We start from the raw sequence: 21,500 nt of genomic DNA on the forward strand, positions 1-21,500 counted from the left end.
CATCAGTATAGTAAGTGCATCTTCCCCACTCTATCTCTTTCCAAGAATTGATGCATCTCCCCTCTCCGTAATTGAGTCCTAGAACATATGACATAAAGTATAATGAAGACATATACCGCAGCAGAAATGATGTGTTAATTGTTGGGAGATGCGTGTGCTGCAATATTCATTTGTACGATGTAGCTGTAAGCAGGAATTCGGAGCATCCAGGCAGAATGACGGCAAGGAAAGTGGCACCCTATGGTGAAACCATTTTCCTGCTATTGCCAACATTGCTTAAATAAGTGTTCTAAGCCTCTTTCTTCTGCTCCCCTGATGCCCAAGTGAGCTTTTGAGTCTTTGCTGATCGATATCTATTACAGAAATTCATGCGGCTGCAGAGCTTGCTGTTATGCGGGATTGTGCTGGTCAGCTATAAATGGCTCGGTGTCACTTAAAAAAAAAAAAAAACCTATGGAGTAAGGGAAGGAGAGAACTGCACACAGGCGAGCTATGTCCTCTGAGCCAGGAAGATCATACGCCTTTATTTCTGAGACCGTTGGGAAACAGTAGGCTGCAAAATGCAAATATGGACTTGGGGCCCGATTCGCCTGAGACGCCGCCCATCCGAACGTACGGGCACCTGTTCAGTTTATTGGGTTTTTTGTTGTTGTTTTTTTTGTGTGTGGTTTATTTGTGTGTGTGTGTGGGGGGGGGGGGGGGGGGAGAGTAATAACAAAAATGTACTTATACATTATCATTTAATTAGAAGGTTCACAATGCAATCAGTACCTCCATCATCAGAGAACAGAAATAGTAGGTGGGTCTGGCACGGAAGAATAGTGTCAGACTGGGGCATTAAGCATAGGTAAGTGCTGGGGGGAATTCCAGTTGCCCAGAAACCCTTACCCTCAAGTGGCTCAAATTATGACAATTTATGACAATGATAACAATGGTATATTATGAGATTATCTCTCTAACTATCGTCCTATCTCTCAGCTCCCATGCCTCTCCAAGCTACTTGAGAGACTTGTCTACTCTCGCCTCACAAACTTTCTTAACTCTCAAGCCCTATTAGACTCGCTTCAGTCAGGCTTTCGTTCTCAACACTCCACTGAGACAGCACTGACTAAATTGGTGAATTATCTGGTAACTGCTAAGTCTAAAAGCCATTACTCTCTACTTATTCTTCTAGATCTTTCTGCTGCGTTTGACACTGTTGATCATACTCTTCTCATACAAACACTACACTCCCTAAGTCTTAATGATACAGCCCTATCCTGCTTCACATCTTACCTATCTGATCGCTCTTTCAGTGTTCGCTTCTCTGACTCTACCTCCTCCTCACTACCTCTGTCAGTCGGAGTTCCGCAAGGTTCAGTCTTAGGTCCTCTGCTCTTCTCAATCTATACCTCCTCTCTTGGCAAACTAATCAGCTCTTTCGGATTTCAGTATCACTTATGAGCGGATGATACTCAAATCTATCAACCCCAGAGTTGTCACCAGTGGTTTTGGGCCGAGTCTCCTCTGAATGCCTCTCTGCCATCTCACTTTGGATGTCTTCTCGCCACCTCAAACTCAATATTTCCAAAACTGAATTACTTATATTCCCGCCAACTAAGAACAGTTACCATTCTGATATCTCCATCACTGTTGACAACTCGATAATCTACCCTACCCCACAAGCTCGTTGCTTAGGGGTCACCCTCGACTCTGACCTGTCCTTTCTTCCCCACATTCAATCTATCTCCAAATCATGTTACATGCATCTAAAAACCATATCCAAAATACGACCGTATCTCACACAAGACACTACTAAATCTCTTATCCATGCACTCATTATATCCCGCATTGATTATTGCAATAGTCTCCTAACTGGTCTTCCCAAGAACAGACTCTCGCCACTGCAATCCATTCCAAATGCTGCTGCTAGGCCGTTCTTCCTTGCAAGACGCTCATTGTCTGCTGATCCGCTCTGCCAGTCCCTCCATTGGTTACCAGTATCTTACCGTATTCAATATAAAGCACTTCTACTCGCATATAAAGCTACAGTATTAACCATATTGCACCAGCATATATCTCTCTACTTATCACAAAATATCTCCCATCTCGACCACTACGCCCTACACAAGATCTGCGTCTCTCTTCTGCACAGATCACTAGCTCCCATTCACTATTACAGGACTTTCATCGGGCTGCTCCCATCCTATGGAATGCCCTTCCACGCACAATAAGACTCTCCGTTAGCCTCCAAACTTTCAAGCGTTCCCTGAAAACTCACCTCTTCAGGCAAGCCTATCATATTTATATACCACACACATAACCCTCTGAGGCACCTATGTATTATATAGCTTCCCTTCTGGACTTGTAACTTGGTGGGACTGCTATGCTATTACTGGTGCCTGTCCTTGTGTTTCCCTCCTATATCCCTATAGATTGTAAGCTTGCAGCAGGGCCCTCCTACCTCCAAGTCTGTCTGTTGTTACCCAGTTTACTTTATCTCTGTTTACAATTGTAAAGCGCAACGGAATCTGCTGCGCTATATAAGACGCTGTAACGGAATCTGCTGCGCTATATAAGAAACTGTAAATAAATAAATAAATAAAGATTACTTGTGCCACCATTTCATGCAGTGAGATGCTGACCAGTGAGATGCCCTGCTGCAGCGTACTGTAAGGTGCAGGAAATGAGATGCTGACCAGTGAGATGCGCTGCAGCAGCGTGCTGTAAGGTGCAGGAAATGAGATGCTGACCAGTGAGATGCGCTGCTGCAATGTACCGTAAGGTGCAGGAAATAACATGCTGACCAGTGAGATGCGCTACTGCAGCGTACCGTAAGGTGCAGGAAATAAGATGCTGACCAGTGAGATGCGCTGCTGCAGCGTACCGTACGGTGCAGGAAATTATATGCTGACCAGTGAGATGCGCTGCTGCAATGTACCGTAAGGTGCAGGAAATAACATGCTGACCAGTGAGATGCGCTGCTGCAGCGTGCCGTAAGGTGCAGGAAATGAGATGCTGACCAGTGAGATGTGCTGCTGCAGCGTGCTGTAAGGTGCAGGAAATGAGATGCTGACCAGTGAGATGTGCTGCTGCAGCCTGCCGTAAGGTGCAGAAAATAAGATGCTGACCAGTGAGATGCGCGGCTGCAGCGTGCTGTTAGGTGCAGGAAATAAGATGCTGACCAGTGAGATGCGCTGCTGCAGCGTGCCGTTAGGTGCAGGAAATAAGATGCTGACCAGTGAGATGTGCTGCTGCAGCGTGCAGTAAATAAGATGCTGACCAGTGAGATTCGCTGCAGCAGCGTGCCAAAGGGTGCAGGAAATAAGATGCTGACCAGTGAGATGTGCTGCTGCAGCATGCAGGAAATAAGATGCTGACCAGTGAGATGCGCTGCTGCAGCGTGCAGTAAATAAGATGCTGACCAGTGAGATTCGCTGCAGCAGCGTGCCAAAGGGTGCAGGAAATAAGATGCTGACCAGTGAGATGTGCTGCTGCAGCATGCAGGAAATAAGATGCTGACCAGTGAGATGCGCTGCTGCAGCGTGCCGTTAGGTGCAGGAAATAAGATGCTGACCAGTGAGATGTGCTGCTGCAGTGTGCAGGAAATAAGATGCTGACCAGTGAGATGTGCTGCTGCAGCATGCAGGAAATAAGATGCTGACCAGTGAGATGCGCTGCTGCAGCGTGCCGTTAGGTGCCGGAAATAAGATGCTGACCAGTGAGATGTGCTGCTGCAGCGTGCAGGAAATAAGATGCTGACCAGTGAGATTCGCTGCTGCAGCATGCAGGAAATAAGATGCTGACCAGTGAGATTCTCTGCAGCAGCGTGCCAAAGGATGCAGGAAATAAGATGCTGCTGTTGAGATGCTGTGGCGTACCGTAAGGTGTAGTCAGTAACAGGAAATATCCACTGCCGCTGTAGCTGGTTAAGTGCTCATCAATGGTCTAAAGCAACACAATAGCCTCTCATGTATCAGCGATGCTGGTGAATATATTACTGCAACTAAATATATTCACGCCACTAAAGTTCACAAATCTTGTCCAGATGAATAGCGAGTGGGTCAGCCAAGACTGAAGCCGCCCCTGACACTGCCTTATTATACATGCCAGTTAGGATGAGTCTCGGTAATCCTGAGAGGAGCCTGTCACTGCCAGGCCATAATTAACAATGAAATTGATGCTGCGGAGCAATGAACCGTGGAATGATAAAGCCAGGCAGTACAACACGGAAATGCACTTAGAGAGGGTGATCGGCAGAGTCTGTGCTTGATGTCACGGCGAGGAGAGGACGCGCAGCTGTTTATATCGCTGAAGCACTTCAAGGGGTTTGATGGATCCTTCAGTCATAATGATTCCGATTACAATAAACACTAACAGATACACTTCTGTGGGGGAGATGCACTAAGCATAGGAGAGTGATAATGTGGGGGAGATGTACTAATCATTGGGGGGGTGATAATGTGGGGGAGATGTACTAAGCATTGGGGGTGATAATGTGTGGGAGATGTACTAAGCATTGGGGGTGATAATGTGGGGGAGATGTACTAAGCATTGGGGGGTGATAATGTGGGGGAGATGTACTAAGCATTGGGGGGGTGATAATGTGGGGGAGATGTACTAAGCATTGGGGGGCAATCATGTGGGGGAGATGTACTAAGCATTGGGGGGTGATAATGTGGGGGAGATGTACTAAGCATTGGGGGGCAATCATGTGGGGGAGATGTACTAAGCATTGGGGGGTGATAATGTGGGGGAGATGGGTACTTGTTTCCTATCTGGGCGCCCAGGTTTTCTACGTACGGCACCGTAATGAAATCGGATCGCATTGCATCGGATTCGGTACTCGATGATGTACGATGGCATACGATGCTATCCGATCCGATTTCATTTTAAATCGGATCGCATCGCATGCGGTGACGCGATCAACCCCGATTTTTACATTGGAATCAATGTTAAATGGTCCCTGAGACCCGATTTTACATTGATTTCAATGTAATAACCCCGCAAACCCACGATTTGTATAGGAAACCCCCCCCTGATGGTTTAAAATGCGCCTCCATTGTTAACGCCACCCCAGTATTGACGTCAACCCGAAGCGTGGCGAGCGCAGCGGTACGCGTCCTCCGACTTTTTCATACCCCCACTATCCACGTCGGCGTGGAGTTGAGAATAGAATAGTGTGGCGAGCGCAGCGAGCCACCGAGCCCGAAGCGTGGCGAGCGCAGCGAGCCCCGCGAGGGGACGCGGATACCTGTGAAGCCCACGAGGGGACACGGATACCTGTGAAGTATCCGCGTCCCCTCGCGGGGCTCGCTGCGCTCGCCACGCTTCGGGCTCGGTGGCTCGCTGCGCTCGCCACACTATTCTATTCTCAACTCCACGCCGACGTGGATAGTGGGGGTATGAAAAAGTCGGAGGACGCGTACCGCCGCCCCTCGCGGGGCTCGCTGCGCTCGCCACGCTTTGGGTTGACGTCAATACTGGGGTGGCGTTAACAATGGAGGCGCATTTTAAACCATCAGGGGGGGTTTCCTATATATCCTATGGGCCAACCATAAAAGCGGGAACGAAATCGGATCGCATCGCATCGCATAGTTCAATATCGTGTATGTGCATTTGTGGTATCCGATGCGATGCGATCCGATTTTTATACGGAGAATAGCATGGTGCGCAATTAACGTAGCGGGCGCCCAGATAGGAAAAAAGTACCGGGAGATGTACTAAGCATTGGGGGGTGATAATGTGTGGGAGATGTACTAAGCATTGGGGGGTGATAATGTGGGGGAGATGTACTAAGCATTGGGGAGTGATAATGTGGGGGAGATGTACTAAGCAATGGGGGGTGATAATGTGGGGGAGATGTACTAAGCATTGGGGAGTGATAATGTGGGGGAGATGTACTAAGCAATGGGGGGTGATAATGTGGGGGAGATGTACTAAGCATTGGGGGGTGATAATGTGGGGGAGATGTACTAAGCATTGGGGGGTGATAATGTGGGGGAGATGTACTAAGCATTGGGGGGTGATAATGTGGAGGAGATGTACTAAGCATCGGGGGGTGATAGTGTGGGGGAGATGTACTAAGCATTGGGGGGTGATAATGTGGGGGAGATGTACTAAGCATTGGGGAATGATAATGTGGGGGAGATGTACTAAGCATTTGGGGGTGATAATGTGGGGGAGATGTACTAAGCATTGGGGGTGATAATTTGGGGGAGATGTACTAAGCATCGGGGGGTGATAGTGTGGGGGAGATGTACTAAGCATTGGGGGGTGATAATGTGGGGGAGATGTACTAAGCATTGGGGAGTGATAATGTGGGGGAGATGTACTAAGCATTGGGGAGTGATAATGTGGGGGAGATGTACTAAGCATTGGGGAGTGATAATGTGGGGGAGATGTACTAAGCATTGGGGGGTGATAATGTGGGGGAGATGTACTAAGCATTGGGGGGTGATAATGTGGGGGAGATGTACTAAGCATTGGGGGGTGATAATGTGGGGGAGATGTACTAAGCATTGGGGGGTGATAATGTGGGGGAGATGTACTAAGCATCGGGGAGTGATAATGTGGGGGAGATGTACTAATCATTGGGGGTGATAATGTGGGGGAGATGTACTAAGCATTGGGGGGTGATAATGTGGGGGAGATGTACTAAGCATTGGGGAGTGATAATGTGGGGGAGATGTACTAAGCATTGGGGAGTGATAATGTGGGGGAGATGTACTAAGCATTGGGGAGTGATAATGTGGGGGAGATGTACTAATCATTGGGGAGTGATAATGTGGGGGAGATGTACTAAGCATTGGGGAGTGATAATGTGGGGGAGATGTACTAAGCATTGGGGAGTGATAATGTGGGGGAGATGTACTAAGCATTGGGGAGTGATAATGTGGGGGAGATGTACTAAGCATTGGGGAGTGATAATGTGGGGGAGATGTACTAATCATTGGGGGGTGATAATGTGGGGGAGATGTACTAAGCATTGGGGAGTGATAATGTGGGGGAGATGTACTAAGCATTGGGGGGTGATAATGTAGGGGAGATGTACTAAGCATTGGGGGTGATAATGTGGGGGAGATGTACTAAGCATTGGGGAGTGATAATGTGGGGAGATGTACTAATCATTGGGGAGTGATAATGTGGGGGAGATGTACTAAGCATTGGGGAGTGATAATGTGGGGGAGATGTACTAAGCATTGGGGAGTGATAATGTGGGGGAGATGTACTAAGCATTGGGGAGTGATAATGTGGGGGAGATGTACTAAGCATTGGGGAGTGATAATGTGGGGGAGATGTACTAATCATTGGGGGGTGATAATGTGGGGGAGATGTACTAAGCATTGGGGAGTGATAATGTGGGGGAGATGTACTAAGCATTGGGGGGTGATAATGTAGGGGAGATGTACTAAGCATTGGGGGTGATAATGTGGGGGAGATGTACTAAGCATTGGGGAGTGATAATGTGGGGAGATGTACTAAGCATTGGGGAGTGATAATGTGGGGGAGATGTACTAAGCATTGGGGAGTGATAATGTGGGGGAGATGTACTAAGCATTGGGGGGTGATAATGTGGGGGAGAGCACAGAGCAAGGCCACCCCGCATGTGGGCTCCTGCCCCAGGATGCGCCCGCAATGTTTTGAAGGGTAGTCAGTTAGTGGTAAAAACATTCATTTTGTTTTCGCAATTTTACCCGATGTTTCACTGATATTGTTTTCCACGGCCGCATTGCTGTTTTCACTTGGTAAAGTTGCTGCTTATGAGGATCTTGTTTCACCTGTCTGAGGGCCCCCGCTGGCTTATCAGAAGTGGCGTGCGGTGGGGTGAGGCACAGTCTTTCCTGTCATACTAGCGTATACAGGGGCGGATCCAGGATAAAATGACAGGGGGGGCACCATGACAAAAGAGGGTTTAGGTGGGGGAGGGGAGGTGTTAGTGGTGCCAGTGTACATGCTAAGAGAGCGGCAGAGGGAGGGTGGGAATGGGATTATAAATAGGCCCTGGTGTTTAAAGTACGCAGGCCCACCATGGCGACAAAAGTGAAGGATGTAGTTGTGCGCGCGCCGAAGGCCCGCTCCGGAAAAGGGGGTGTGACCACTCAACAGGGGACGTGTCCTTGAGTGTAGTGTACAACACCATATACAACTTCAACTCATTATGCAACAAAATACTAGACCCCATTATACTTGCCCCTTACATATGATGCCAAATGGATTGAGCCAAAATTCACATAATACCACACGGATTGAGACAAAATTCACATAATACCACACGGATTGAACCAAAATTCACATAATGCCACACAGATTAAGCCAAAATTCACAATATGCTTCATAAACAGGGACATTGTCCACCAAAGGCACGCATTAAACATTTACTATAATGTCCATGCCATTATGTCCATTATGTATTATGCCAAACACCAGGGCCGTTTCTAGACAATTTAGCACCCAGGGCGAAGGAAAAAAAATGCGCCCCCCCCAACCAAAAACATAACACGGTACTGCGGGGGTGTGGCTTCATTTAAAAAGGGTGTGGCTTAATATAAGGGCGTGGTCTAGCAGGAAAACAATTGCCTTACATCACACGTTTGCATCCTGCATGACCAGAATTGTCATTGTCCTCCCGCACTTAAGTTGGCCGGCTGAAGGCCACACAGGGACTTAGTACACCTCACAGATCAAGGCCAAACAATGACAGGCTACTTAAATCATTATACACTATTTATCCGTGATGACAATTATACATTACGCCGCACACCGTGATGACAATTACACATTATGTCACACACCGTGATGACATTTACACATTATGTCGCACACACCGTGATGACATTTACACATTATGTCGCACACACCGTGATGACAATTACACATTATGTCGCACACCGTGATGCCCATTAGACCACACACCGTAATGGCCATTACAAATTATGCCCCACGCGCCGCTGACGCACAACTGATGCCGTTTACTAATATGCCCCCACAGTGCCAGATATGCCCCCACAGCGCCACACATATATGCCCCCACAGTGACAGCTATGCCCCCACAGTGCCACACATATGCCACCAGTGCCAAATATGCCCCCACAGTGCCAGACATGCCCCCACAGTGCCACAAATATATACCCCCACAGTGCCACACATATGCCCCCACAGTGCCACACATATATGCCCCCACAGTGCCAGATATGCCCCCACAGCGCCAGATATGCCCCCACAGCGCCAGATATGCCCCCACAGCGCCACATATGCCCCCACAGCGCCACATATGCCCCCACAGTGCCACACTTATGACCCCATAGTGCAAAACATATGCCCCCACAGTGCCAAACATATGCCCCCACAGTGCCACAGATATATGCCCCCACAGTGCCCAATATGCCCCCACAGCGCCACAGATGTATGCCCCCACAGTGCCAAATATGCCCCCACAGTGCCATAGATCTATGCCCCCACAGTGCCAAACTCACTGTGTCTGTGTCTGTGCCATCGCCTCTGCCTCTGCTTCCTTGGGGAGTGCTGCTGCAGCGCTGCTTCCATGGGGAGGGGAGCGGAGCGCATCGCGCTTCTTTCCTTCCCCTTCACTGTGTAGTTGTACCTGTCTGTCCTGTCGCCCATCAGCCATTCATACCCCGCGGGCTGGCTCCTTAATGGCTGCCAGCCCGCGAGCTCTGATAGGCTGACAGCCCAGTGACACACTGAGCGAGGGGGAAGGAGAGACGCATGATGCGTTCCCCTCCCCTCCCTCTGCTTGTTGTGTGTGGACTGTGGAGTCAGACGCCGGGGAGGAGGCTGCGGCGGCCGCGGCGTTGGGAGAGCTGCAGGGCGCCCCGGCTGTCAAACAGAGGCGGACAAGCCGTGCGGCGCCCCGGGCTGCTGCACGGCTTGTCCGCCTCTAGAAACGGCCCTGCCAAACACCATAATGCTTTTTAAAAATTATGCTACAAGTGCTGCTTATCTACATGCTCATTGCCAAGGGTTCCATGCTCATTGCCAGAGGTTCCATGCTCATTGCCATTTGAGATTACATGCTCATTGCCAAGGGGGAATACATGCTCGCGGTAAATGTGGGACAGCCGCCGCCAGGCATAAGTGATAGCCACTGACAGTGGCAGAGCCTGGCTGTATTCAGAGCACTGCAGGTCCCGGCTATTTGAAATAATACCCCTTTCACACCAGAAAATGCATTCCCAGGTTGGCCCCTTTTACACCAGCCTAGTCCCGGCATTTTCTGGTGTGAGGGGGAGAGAAAAACCACCCCTCCCCCCCTTTAACCAGTTATCTCATTTAACCGGCTATATCTTCGGAACCAATTGACCCATTTACATGAGACAAGTATCATATTGAAGAAATGTTGAGTGGGCTTTGAATGATTTAGGTCCAGTGAAACTGGGGTGCTTGGTTCCAGAGTAATCTGCCCTCAAACAGCCATGAAATTACATTTCAAAAATAATAATCGGTTTACATGCAATATCTCTGGAACTGATTGACCGATGTGGACCAGCCTGGTATCATATTGAAGGCCCAGCGATTTGGTATTGAATGAGATCAACCATAAGCTTCTGTGATGCTAGGGCGGGAACTGACAGCCGTCGGAACTGGGTGGGGGTCAGAATTGATGGGTCCCATATTGTCCTATGGGGAAAAAAAGTTACAGCTTTGCCAGGCGATGTCTCTGGTTCCCGGGGGGCTAGAGACACGGGGCTGGGCTCGTTGGAAAGCCCTGGTCCTCAGCTACAAAATTATATGACAGGGGGGGCACGTGCCCGGGTATCCCCCCCCTAAATCCGCCACTGAGCGTATATGCCGGAGTTCTGAGTTTATAAAGTATGTCAAAAATACCAAGAATATATATAAAAAATCGGTACTTGTTTCCTAGCACGGCGCCCATCACATCGTATCCCATAAGCCTTACAATGGTATGCGATGCGACGCGATGGCACCCGATGTTATACAATTTATGCTATACAATGCGATGGTATACAACAGTGGTGGCCAACCTGTGGCTCTTGAGCCTCATGCGGCTCTCCCCCTTGTAAAGTGCGGCTCCTGCTCCCACTGCTGCCCGCCGCCCACCGTCTGTCCCAGTCCCCCCTGCTGCCGGTTCCCTGAATCCCTTCTCCTTCTGAGGGGAGGAGAGCACGCATCGCGCATCTCTCCTACCCCTTACTGTGCATCCTTGTGACTGGGCCATCCGCCAAGCAGAGCTCGTGGGCCAGCAGCCAATCAGGAGCCGGACAGCGAGCTTTGATTGGTGGACGGCCCAGTCACAGGGAAATGAGGGGGAAGGAGACGCGCAGTGTAGCTGTGCTCTCCTCCCATCGGTGACATGACAGGAGGACTGCAGGGGGACACCAGACTGTCCCCACCTGGCAGCAGCAGCAACAATGGTGAGTGCTGCTGCTGGGAAATTTGCACTGTGGGGGCATAGCAGTTTGTGGCACTGTGGGGGCATAGCAGTTTGTGGCACTGTGGGGGCATACCAGCTTTTTGGCACTGTGGGTGCATACCCGGCACCGTGTGGTGCATACCTGGCACCGTGGGGGGCATATGTGTATCTGGCACTATTGGGGGCATATGTATATATGGCACTGCACTATTGGAGGCATATTTGTATCACACCCACCCAAGGGGTCAAAATAGACTACGCCCCTTTTTTTGGCGCATGTGCCTTCGGCGCGCGCATGATGTCGGCTCTTTAGCTTGACTACCGATATTTTTCGGCTCTTTACCTCTGACCGGTTGGCCACCCCTGGTATACAATGTTAAATTGTATAAGCACCCTAATGGGTGCTTTCAATGTTAAATGGCCCCCTTATAAGATATGTAATTGTATAAGCACCGTAATGGGTGCTTACATTGTTAAAAGCACCCCCACGACACCCCCACTATCAAGCTCCAAATGTAGATGAGCCCCAAAGCAGTTAGTAAGAGCTACTATACTTGGTAAAGTGCTGGGAAATGGTGCAGATGATTCAATGTAAATGTATCTGTCTCTCATTCCTTTTCCCCTAAAAAAATGTAACAGTGTAATGTGGGCTAGGTGACATGAGGAAGATTGCTAGAATAATGAGGGAGTGAGGGAGATTGCTGCTATTTCAGGGAGTCTCCTGCAGAATGCAGGAGAGAGGTAACTATGATGTAACAGTGTAATGTGGGCTAGGTGACATGAGGGATATTGCTAGACTAATGAGGGAGAGAGGGAGATTGCTGCTATGTCAGGGAGTCTCCGGCAGAATGCAGGAGGGGAGGTAACTATGATGTAACAGTGTAATGGGCTAGGTGACATGAGGGAGATTGCTAGACTAATGAGGGAGATTGCTGCTATGTCAGGGAGTCTCCTGCAGAATGCAGGAGGGGAGGTAACTATGATGTAACAGTGTATTGTTGGCTAGGTGACATGAGGGAGATTGCTAGACTAATGAGGGAGAGAGGGAGATTGCTGCTATGTTAGGGAGTCTCCTGCAGAATGCAGGAGGGAAGGAAACTATGATGTAAAAGTGTAATGTGGGCTAGGTGACATGAGGGAGATTGTTAGTCTAATGAGGGAGAGAAGGAGATTGCTGCTATGTCAGGGAGTCTCCTGCAGAATGCAGGAGGGGAGGTAACTATGATGTAACAGTGTAATGTAAGCTAGGTGACATGAGGGAGATTGCTAGACTAATGAGGGAGAGAGGGAGATTGCTGCTGTGTCAGGGAGTCTCCTGCAGAATGCAGGAGGGGAGGTAACTATGGTGCAACAGTGTAATGTGGGTTAGGTGACATGAGGGAGATTGCTAGACTAATGAGGGAGAGAGGGAGATGGCTGCTGTGTCAGGGAGTCTCCTGCAGAATCCAAGGAAGGAGGTAACTATAATGTAACCATGTAATGTGGGCTAGGTGACATGAGGGAGATTGCTAGACTAATGAGGGAGAGAGGGAGATTGCTGCTGTGTCAGGGAGTCTCCTGCAGAATGCAGGAGGGGAGGTAACTGGTGTAACAGTGTAATGTGGGCTAGCTTACATGTGGGAGATTGCTAGGCTAATGAGGGAGAGAGGGAGATTGCTGCTATTTCAAGGAGTCTCCTGCAGAATGCAGGAGGGGAGGTAACTATGCTTTAAGCGCTGGTGAAGTGGAGGTGGTATGTGTGAGTCTCCCAAATCATATATTCATTTGTCCCTCTAGTTAAGATGCCAAATGTACATAGAAACATAGAATTTGACGGCAGATAAGAACTACTTGGCCCATCTAGTCTGCCCCTTTTTTAAACGTTACCTCAAATAAAATTTGATCCTTATTTTTTTGTAAGGATATCAATATGCCTATCCCAAGCATGTTTACATTGTACTACTGTATTTGCGTCTACCACCTCTGATGGGAGGCTATTCCACTTATCTACTACTCTTTCTGTGAAGTAATTCTTCCTCACATTTCCCCTGAATCTTCCTCCCTCCAGTGTCAGTGCATGTCCTCCTGTTCTGCTGCTCCTCCCTCCTGTACCTTGTTAAAGCGCTTGATATATGTGAAAGTTTCTAATGTAGTTATCAGGATGTCACCGTCAGACCCGGAAGACACCGGTAGAGCCATTGGACCACTTGAACCAGGTAAGTCCCCACTAAACCTAAAAGTAATCAGTGTCGGAGTGGTCAGTGTTGACATGCTGGATGTCGGAGTGGTCAGTGTTGAGACGGCAAACATGCAGACATACTCCATGTCGACATTACGCCCATGTTGACATTGTCATGATTGAAATGTGGCCCTCACCCCAGTGTCACCCTCTCTCCAGGTATACTGAACATGCCCTCGAAGTGACGGAAACGAGGTCCCTCCTGTGTACGGAGGAGTAATGGCGTCTTTCTGGTGTAGATCAGATGCAGGCAAACTGCGGCTCCCGGGTACTGTACAAATAAAAGCCCAGAGGTGTACTGATAGCCAGGGGCAGAGGCCCGTGTGCAGCCTCCCGTCCAGGCCCTTCTTCTCTCGGGCATGGAACAATCGACCAACCAAAAGTCGACTTAGCTTAGGTCGACAGTCAAAAGGTCTCCCTCCATGCCCTAGTGGACCGTAGGGCACGAAATACTGCCTGTCAGGTGAAAACCCCAAGTTGACCTTTTCACTGTCGACCTAGCCATTTTCGACCTAAAGATTGTGTCGATCTTCCATCCATGTCGACCTTAGACATGTCAACCTATTTCTGGTTTTGACCTAAGCTGTGTCAACCTATAGTAGTCGACCCCTCTCCATAGTGCTGCACCGGTACACAGCGCAGCAGAGTCTGAGCTTTAGAGGGCACAGAATATACGGCGCATGCACAGAACGCTAGAAAAATGGTGCAGCGGCCATTTTTTTCAGCAATGCCGCCATTGGTGCTGCGTTCATCGCCAGAGGGGTAAGTATTAAAAAAAATGGGTGCAGCGTGTGTGATGTGGCCCCCTGTGAATCAGGGGCCCGTGTGCACCGTGCACATTGCACCTTCTATAGATACGCCACTGCTGTATGTGGGGCACAATCCAAAACTCTTCCAATCTGTATGAAGTGTCTGGGAATCATGCAGCGATGATTACAGCGGCATAGTAACCACAACATCAGTAAACATTACCGAGCCTCCTGAGGTTCCATCAATAACATATCAAAGGGACACAAAGCAGAGATGTAATATATTGATCGGAGGCTGCAGCCCTTGTCCAGGACAGACAGCGACATTAAGGCACTTTTGTCTTAAGTGGTCTCCTGTCCTTTCATCATAGGCATCATGGCTGCCGCACAGCCGCAGGGGGCGCTGAGCTCACTTGTATAATTGATTTTAGAGCTTTGTGGGGGAAGTGTATCAAACCTTTGAGAGATAAAGTGGAGAACTTGAATGAAGCAACCAGATGGCTCCTAACTGACATTTATAATTTATGGAGACGTTGAACAGTCACCCTGTTCAACGTCTCCATATCGCTCAGAGGCTTGATACATCTCCCCCCTAATCCAGAATGGAAAGTCTGATTTTACCTAATGTGGAATGGGATGCAGTGTAATTCCCGGCGGTCGGCATCCCGGCGTTCAGAATCCCGACGCTGGAATCCCGATCGCCGAAATCCCGACACTTTCTCCCTCCGGGGGTGTCCACGACACCCCCGGAGGGAGAATAAATTAGTGTGCCGAGCGTAGCGAGGCACCGGGCCCGCTGCGTGCCCGCTTTCGTTGGTCGGGATTCCAGCGTCGGGATTCTGAACGCCGGGATCCCGACCGCCGGGATTTAATACTGAATCCTGTGGAATGGCTCAGACAGGATGTAAAGGGGGAGCATCCCAATCAGGTGGTAAATGTAAGGTGTTCATCCAAGAAAGGCCGTAATAAAGTGGCAATCATTTACGAGGCAAAACCAGGTTGTATTCACCATGTAAGTGATCGCACCCTTATACATTTAACCCCATGTTTTCTGTCTATTCCAGTATTACCGCGATTAGTATTTTAGGACCCATTGTGCCAGCTGTGCAGAGGGTGGTGCAGTCATGATGATAATATTCAACATGTCGGGCAGCCGCCGGGCAGCAGTGGAGTCTTGTCAGTATTCTAAATCAGACATCAGTCTTGCAAGCCAGGGGAAAGCCATATACCGGCCCTGGGTTATACAATTCAGGATGCTTCCCTGTGAATGAGGTTATACAGTATATATATATATATATATATATATATATATATATATATATATATATATATACTGTATATCTTATATATTTGGCTACATCTGTCACTCAAAGTGTGTGAGTGTGTCTCTAACGCTGGGTGGAGCCTCTGACTCACATGACAGAGAACCAGCCCAGTGAGCCCACAGTGCCAGAAACCCTCTGCCTCCCCATGTTGCCCAGGAACCTACTCCACAGCCACCAGGTGAGTGCCCCACAAGGACCCCCCCCCGCGACCCCCCCTCCCGTGATTCATGGCAAAAAACCCCGCCCCCCCTCCCGCGATTCGCGGCAAAACAACCCCGCCCCCCTCCCATGATTCGCGGCACCCCCCGCGACCCCCCCTCCTGCCATTCGCGGCACCCCCCTCCCACGATTCGCGGCCACACCCACCCCCCACGATTCGCGGCACCCCCCCAGCAACACCCCCTCCCGCGATTCGCGACCCCCCCTCCCGCTATTCGCAGCAACCCCGCCCCTGCAACCTCCCGCGATTCGCGGCACCCACCCCCCGCAATTTGTGGCACACCCCCCCGCGAGCCCCCCTTCCGCGATTTGCGGACACCCCCACCTCCCCCCCGCGCAATTCACGGCAACCCACCGCCCCCCTCCCGCGATTCCCCCCCCCCCCCGTATGCCCACACACCCCTATCACTACCCAGCTTCCTGCTCTCCTGAACCGTAACTTCCACCACTCCGGAGTCGCTGACACTGTGTTGCCAACATACCCCTATCATGCCTCATAGCCCAGCCTCCTGCTCTCATGCACCCTAGCTCCCATCCCACCCAGTAGGAGGAGGAGACACTGACTCAGGGCCACCGTCCTGTACTCCTGTGCTGCCACGCTGGACCCTCACCCACTGGCAGAAGCTGCACTGTGTCTCCCACCCTCCTCTTTAGTCCCCCTTATGCCCACACACCCCTATCACTACCCAGCCTCCTGTTTTCCTATGTCGTGACCTCCGCCAGTGGGGAGCCGCTGACTCAAAAACACCCTACTATACTATTGCACACACACACACCTAAACAACACGCACACCCCCCCACACACCCACAAATGTTACTGTACCCTCCACACTATCAATATACATCTTACTCTGTAACCGCTTTTTAATTAAACAAAACAATACACACCCCCTTCCACATCATATGTTCTCTATTTAACACATTTCACCTATAACTCAAGTTGCAATACAGGTATCTTACATACAATTCTAACCATCTTTCTCATATACAAACGTTCACAAATTAAGGGGGCGCAGCCCCTTACGCCGGTGTGAATCACCTAGTATATATATATATCTATATATATATATATATATATATATATATATATATATATACTGTATCACACGCACACACTAGATAATAGCTTGCCAATCATGTAGTACATGGTAATAAATAAATTATTAGCACTGCCGGAGATCATTATAGGCGGCTCTACTGAATAATGAGAGCTAATCACACAAGATTAATCAGTAAATCGGGGGAGTAAAACACTATTCTGTGTTAGGGTTGAGAACATGATATAAATTAATGTAATTGAATTACAAAGGCGGGCTTCGCTCTGATGAATAAATATAATAACAATGAGACATCTTTTCATATGACAATGTGACTACAATTCACAATATACATTGTACTACTGTAATGGCAATGTAAAGGTGCACGCACACGGTGAGATGTTTTACACAATATGGCCGTTTCCGACCAATCGTTTAAACCTTCCGGTGTGTGAGCTTGGTGACGATCTGATGCCGGTGCCCGCGGGTCATTCCTGGAAAGATGAGTGACCCATCGTGCAGGATCATGGCCACATCATTCCATGTGTAGATATGATGAACAATGTGGCCATGTCCTGGCATCGCATCTCCCTCCGCACCCCCTGCAACCGCCCGCTACTGCATCGCATTCACCCCCGCCGCTGGCAGACACGGAGAGTAGGGATGTCCATTGACCATCAATGATACGAAATCATCGATGGCTTATGGCCGATGTTGAATACTTTTGCCATCAATGGGGAGAACCAGATGGTTTGTATCGATGGCACAACAGAACCAAATATTGTTTTCTTTTACCGTGATCCCGGGACACAGAGCATAACTCCGCCCCACGACACCCCTGAAGCCCTGACCTCACATTCTGACTGGCCTATGGGCCAGTCAGTCAAGGCGAATGGATGACCGTTGATAGGTAAAACTATCGATGTTCATCCATTACATAGTATGTTACAGTCAAAGGCTGGTTGCAGTATCGACATCGATGGCAACTATCTAAGGCGACTACACCGATGGCCATCCCTAACTGAGAGAGGCCAGCAGCGGGCAGGAGATGGCCTCTCTCCATGTCTGCCAACGGCTGGGGGTGATTGTGGTGTCGCGGCATGGTGCGCGGGTGCAGCGATGGAGGGGCGGACTCCATACACCCCCGATCATGGTCACACTGAACCAGGGCCGCCACTAGTAATGTTGGGGGCCGGGACTGTCCTTCAGCCCGGGCCCCCAGCGGCTTTCCCCCCCACACACACACACGTGTGCCGCCCCCCCTCGTGTGCGCCGCCCCTCGCACGCAGGCACCCCCCCCCCCAATTACTATTACTCACCAGTGGTGGCGGCGGTGCAACATCTCCCAAACTCAAGCAGGGGCAGCGCAGCATCTTCTCCCTCCTTCATATCGGCAGTCGGGACTCGGAGCACTCACTGCACAGTGCAGCCTGCAGAGCGCCGAGCCTAGGATACAGAGGCGCTCTGCAGGCTGCACTGTGTATTGTGCGTGCCTGGCCACTGGCGAAGGGTGGAGGATGCATTGTGCGGGTGCGGGGGGGGGGTGCCGTGCCACTGTGGGGAGCTGCCCTGGCACACCCCTGTCGGTGGCCCTGCACTGAACGATTGAGTAAACCCTCTGATCGTTTACTCAATCGTTCTGCGTGTGGCCATGATCAGAGGTGTTCTGGATTTCCAAGGAAATTGGATAGATATTGGATTGGATCATATATCTATCCGTGTGTGGGCATCCTAACAGTGATATAATGTGCGTTCATTCCCTGGGAGAAATGCTGCAAACTACTATTATTATTATTATCACTTTAATAAACTCTACGAAATATGTAAAATAGGTCAACTAATAAAGGACATAGTAAACAGTGTCTGTGATACCAGAACACCAGAGTGATGACACAGGATAATAATACACTGTGGGGTACCACAATGAGGGGTGCTATGACGCCAGACAACCTTTGGGGCGTTTAGCAGAATGATCAAAAACAGAAGATAATTTAAGACTCTATTAAACTATGGGAATAAAGGCCCCCATACATTAGGCCGACTTGTCCGAAGGACAAGTCGGACCTAATCTACTGGCAACTCCCCGGGGAGGGTCACACACAATTTGGCACTTGATGTGCCAAGTTTTGCATGTGATGAATCGCTTGCGATTCATCACATGCAGTCCCCAGAGAGCTGCTGTCAGAGGGAGCCGGGAGGGGGGGGGCGCGGGCTGCAAGCACAGTCAGAGAGTTTACTTACTGCACTGTGAGTGTGAGGGGACCAGATTGCCGGGTAGCGTAGGGGAAGCCGGAACGGGCAGCAGAGGGCGCACATAGTAATAAAACACACAGAAATGAATGGAGAGCCAGTGATTGGCTGGGAGCTCTCTGACTGAGAGACCTCTCAGCCAATCACTGACTGTCCATTCATTTCTATGTGCGCCCGCTGCTGTCCGGCTTCCCCCACGCTACAGGGTCTCTGGTACCCATCACCACGTTCACCGCTCCGGCGCTGCTTGCGGCGATCACCGCACAGGTCAGTGCGCCTCCCCTTGCATTAGCCCGCCCCGCTCATCTCCCCATTTGCCGCGTCCCCCGCCCGCCTCCAGGCTGCACATAAGATTTACCAAATGTGCAGCCCGTCCGACCTCCCGACCCCGACCCGATGCGCACGGGACCGCGCATCGGGTCGGATGGCATGTCTGCACATACGATTTGGGCCGATTTCACTGCCCGATCCATCCGGATCGGGTGAAATCGGGCCCAAATCGCACAGTGTATGGGGGCCTTAAGATTATCACAGCAATTGTCGGATAACCATATTACCACCCACTCAGCAATCGGAGACTCTTATCTGATATGAAATAATCCGTTTTATTGTCTTACTAATTATCTGCAGTGAGAATCTGCGGCTAGGAGACAATGGGACTGATTCAGCTTCAGTTGTCATTTGGGGAATTTTCCCAAAATTCCAACTCCTGGGGGTAGACAGTAATGTGTGTGTGTGCGAGGGGGGGAGGGGCGCCCAGCACAGGGCAAGACTCCCCACAATGCAAACCTGTTTTGCCCCATAGTAGGGTATGCTATTTCCCATAGTAGTGACCTAGTAACTGTTAGGCCCCATAGTAGTGCACTAGTTTTTGTGATGCCTCATAGTGGTGCCCTTAATAGTGTTATACCCCATAGAGGTGCCTTTGTTACTGTTATACCCCATAGTAGTGTATGTTGTGCCCCACAGTATTGCCCTAGTTACTGCTACACCCCATGTTACTGCGCTAGTTACTGTTATGCCCCATAGTAGTGCCCTAGTTACTGTTATGCCACATAGTAGTGTCCTAGTTACTGTAATACCCCACAGTAGTGTATGTCATGCCCCACAGTAGTGCATTAGTTACTATTATACCCATAGTAGTGCCTTAGTTACTGTTAGGCCCCATGTTATTGCCCTAGTTACTGTTAGGCTCCATAGTAGTGACCTAGTTACTGTTAGGCTCCATAGTAGTGACCTAGTTACTGTGAGGCCCCATAGTAGTGTCCTAGTTACTGTTATGCCCCATATTATTGCCATAGTTACTGTTAGGCCCCATAGTAGTGCCCTAGTTACTGTTAGACCCCATTGTAGTGCCATAGTTACTGTTAGGCCCCACAGTGGGGCCTAGTTTCTGTTAGGCCCCATAGTAGTGCCCTAGTTACTGTTATACCCCATAGTAGTGTAAGTAATTCCCCATAGTAGTGCCCAAGTTACTGTTATACCCCATGGAAGAGCCCTAGTTACTGTAATGCCCCATAGTAGTGACCTAGTTACTGTTAGGCCCCATAGTAGTGCCCTAGTTTCTTTTAGGCCCCATAGTGGAGACCTAGTTAATGTTAGGCCCCATAGTAGTGCCCTAGTTACTGTTATACCCCATAGTAGTGTAAGTAATTCCCCATAGTAGTGCCCAAGTTACTGTTATACCCCATGGAAGAGCCCTAGTTACTGTAATGCCCCATAGTAATGTATGCCCCATAGTAGTGCCCTAGTGTTGGCAGCACCCCCGGTTTTGCCATTTTCCTGGTGTGCGGGTGCCTCGGCAGCGGCTCTCCCCGGCATCTGAGTCCTTGCTGCCAGTTGCTTGGCAACCAGGGACGCCGAAGTGTGGTAGCGATACTACTTCCTCCCGGCGGTTACCAGGGTAACAGGAGACGCCAGACAGGTGCACCTCTCTCCAGCTGAGGCACTTAGACCAGGGGGCTTAACGGATTCTCCACAGGTGATTCATCACCTAATCCCTTTTAAGGGATTCATTCCAGGCCAGCCCCGCTGGTGATAGTTTAGATAGATAGATAGATAGATAGATAGATAGATAGATACAACTTTATTGTCATTATCCTAAATTAGGACAACAAAATTCCATTTAGCATCCATCCGTACACATCCATATTATAAAAAACCAGAAGTCCATACAGTTTACAATTATACAATGAATACTAAAAACCCATTAATCCCCCACCCAAGCTACATTCCCTATTTAATTTAACAATAGCCCTTGGAAAGAAGCTATTCTTCATCCTAGACGTCCTATTCCGTAGGCACCTGAACCGCCTCCCTGACGGTAAT

The 21,500-nt window shown here is 49.6% G+C and overlaps 1 protein-coding gene across 1 annotated transcript in view; it reads right to left on the reverse strand.

Moving 5' to 3' along the window:
- C7H3orf70 (chromosome 7 C3orf70 homolog) overlaps window positions 1–19,204 on the reverse strand; it is a 90,130-nt gene extending 70,926 nt beyond the window's left edge. The window contains exon 1 of the mRNA XM_083154382.1: window positions 19,164–19,204. The gene's annotated coding sequence lies outside the window, so the exon portion shown is untranslated. The remainder of the gene's footprint in view (window positions 1–19,163) is intronic.
- Window positions 19,205–21,500: the final 2,296 nt, after the last annotated feature.

This window comes from Crinia signifera, chromosome 7 (assembly GCF_055691185.1).
Source record: "Crinia signifera chromosome 7, ASM5569118v1, whole genome shotgun sequence".
Lineage (NCBI taxonomy): Eukaryota > Metazoa > Chordata > Amphibia > Anura > Myobatrachidae > Crinia > Crinia signifera.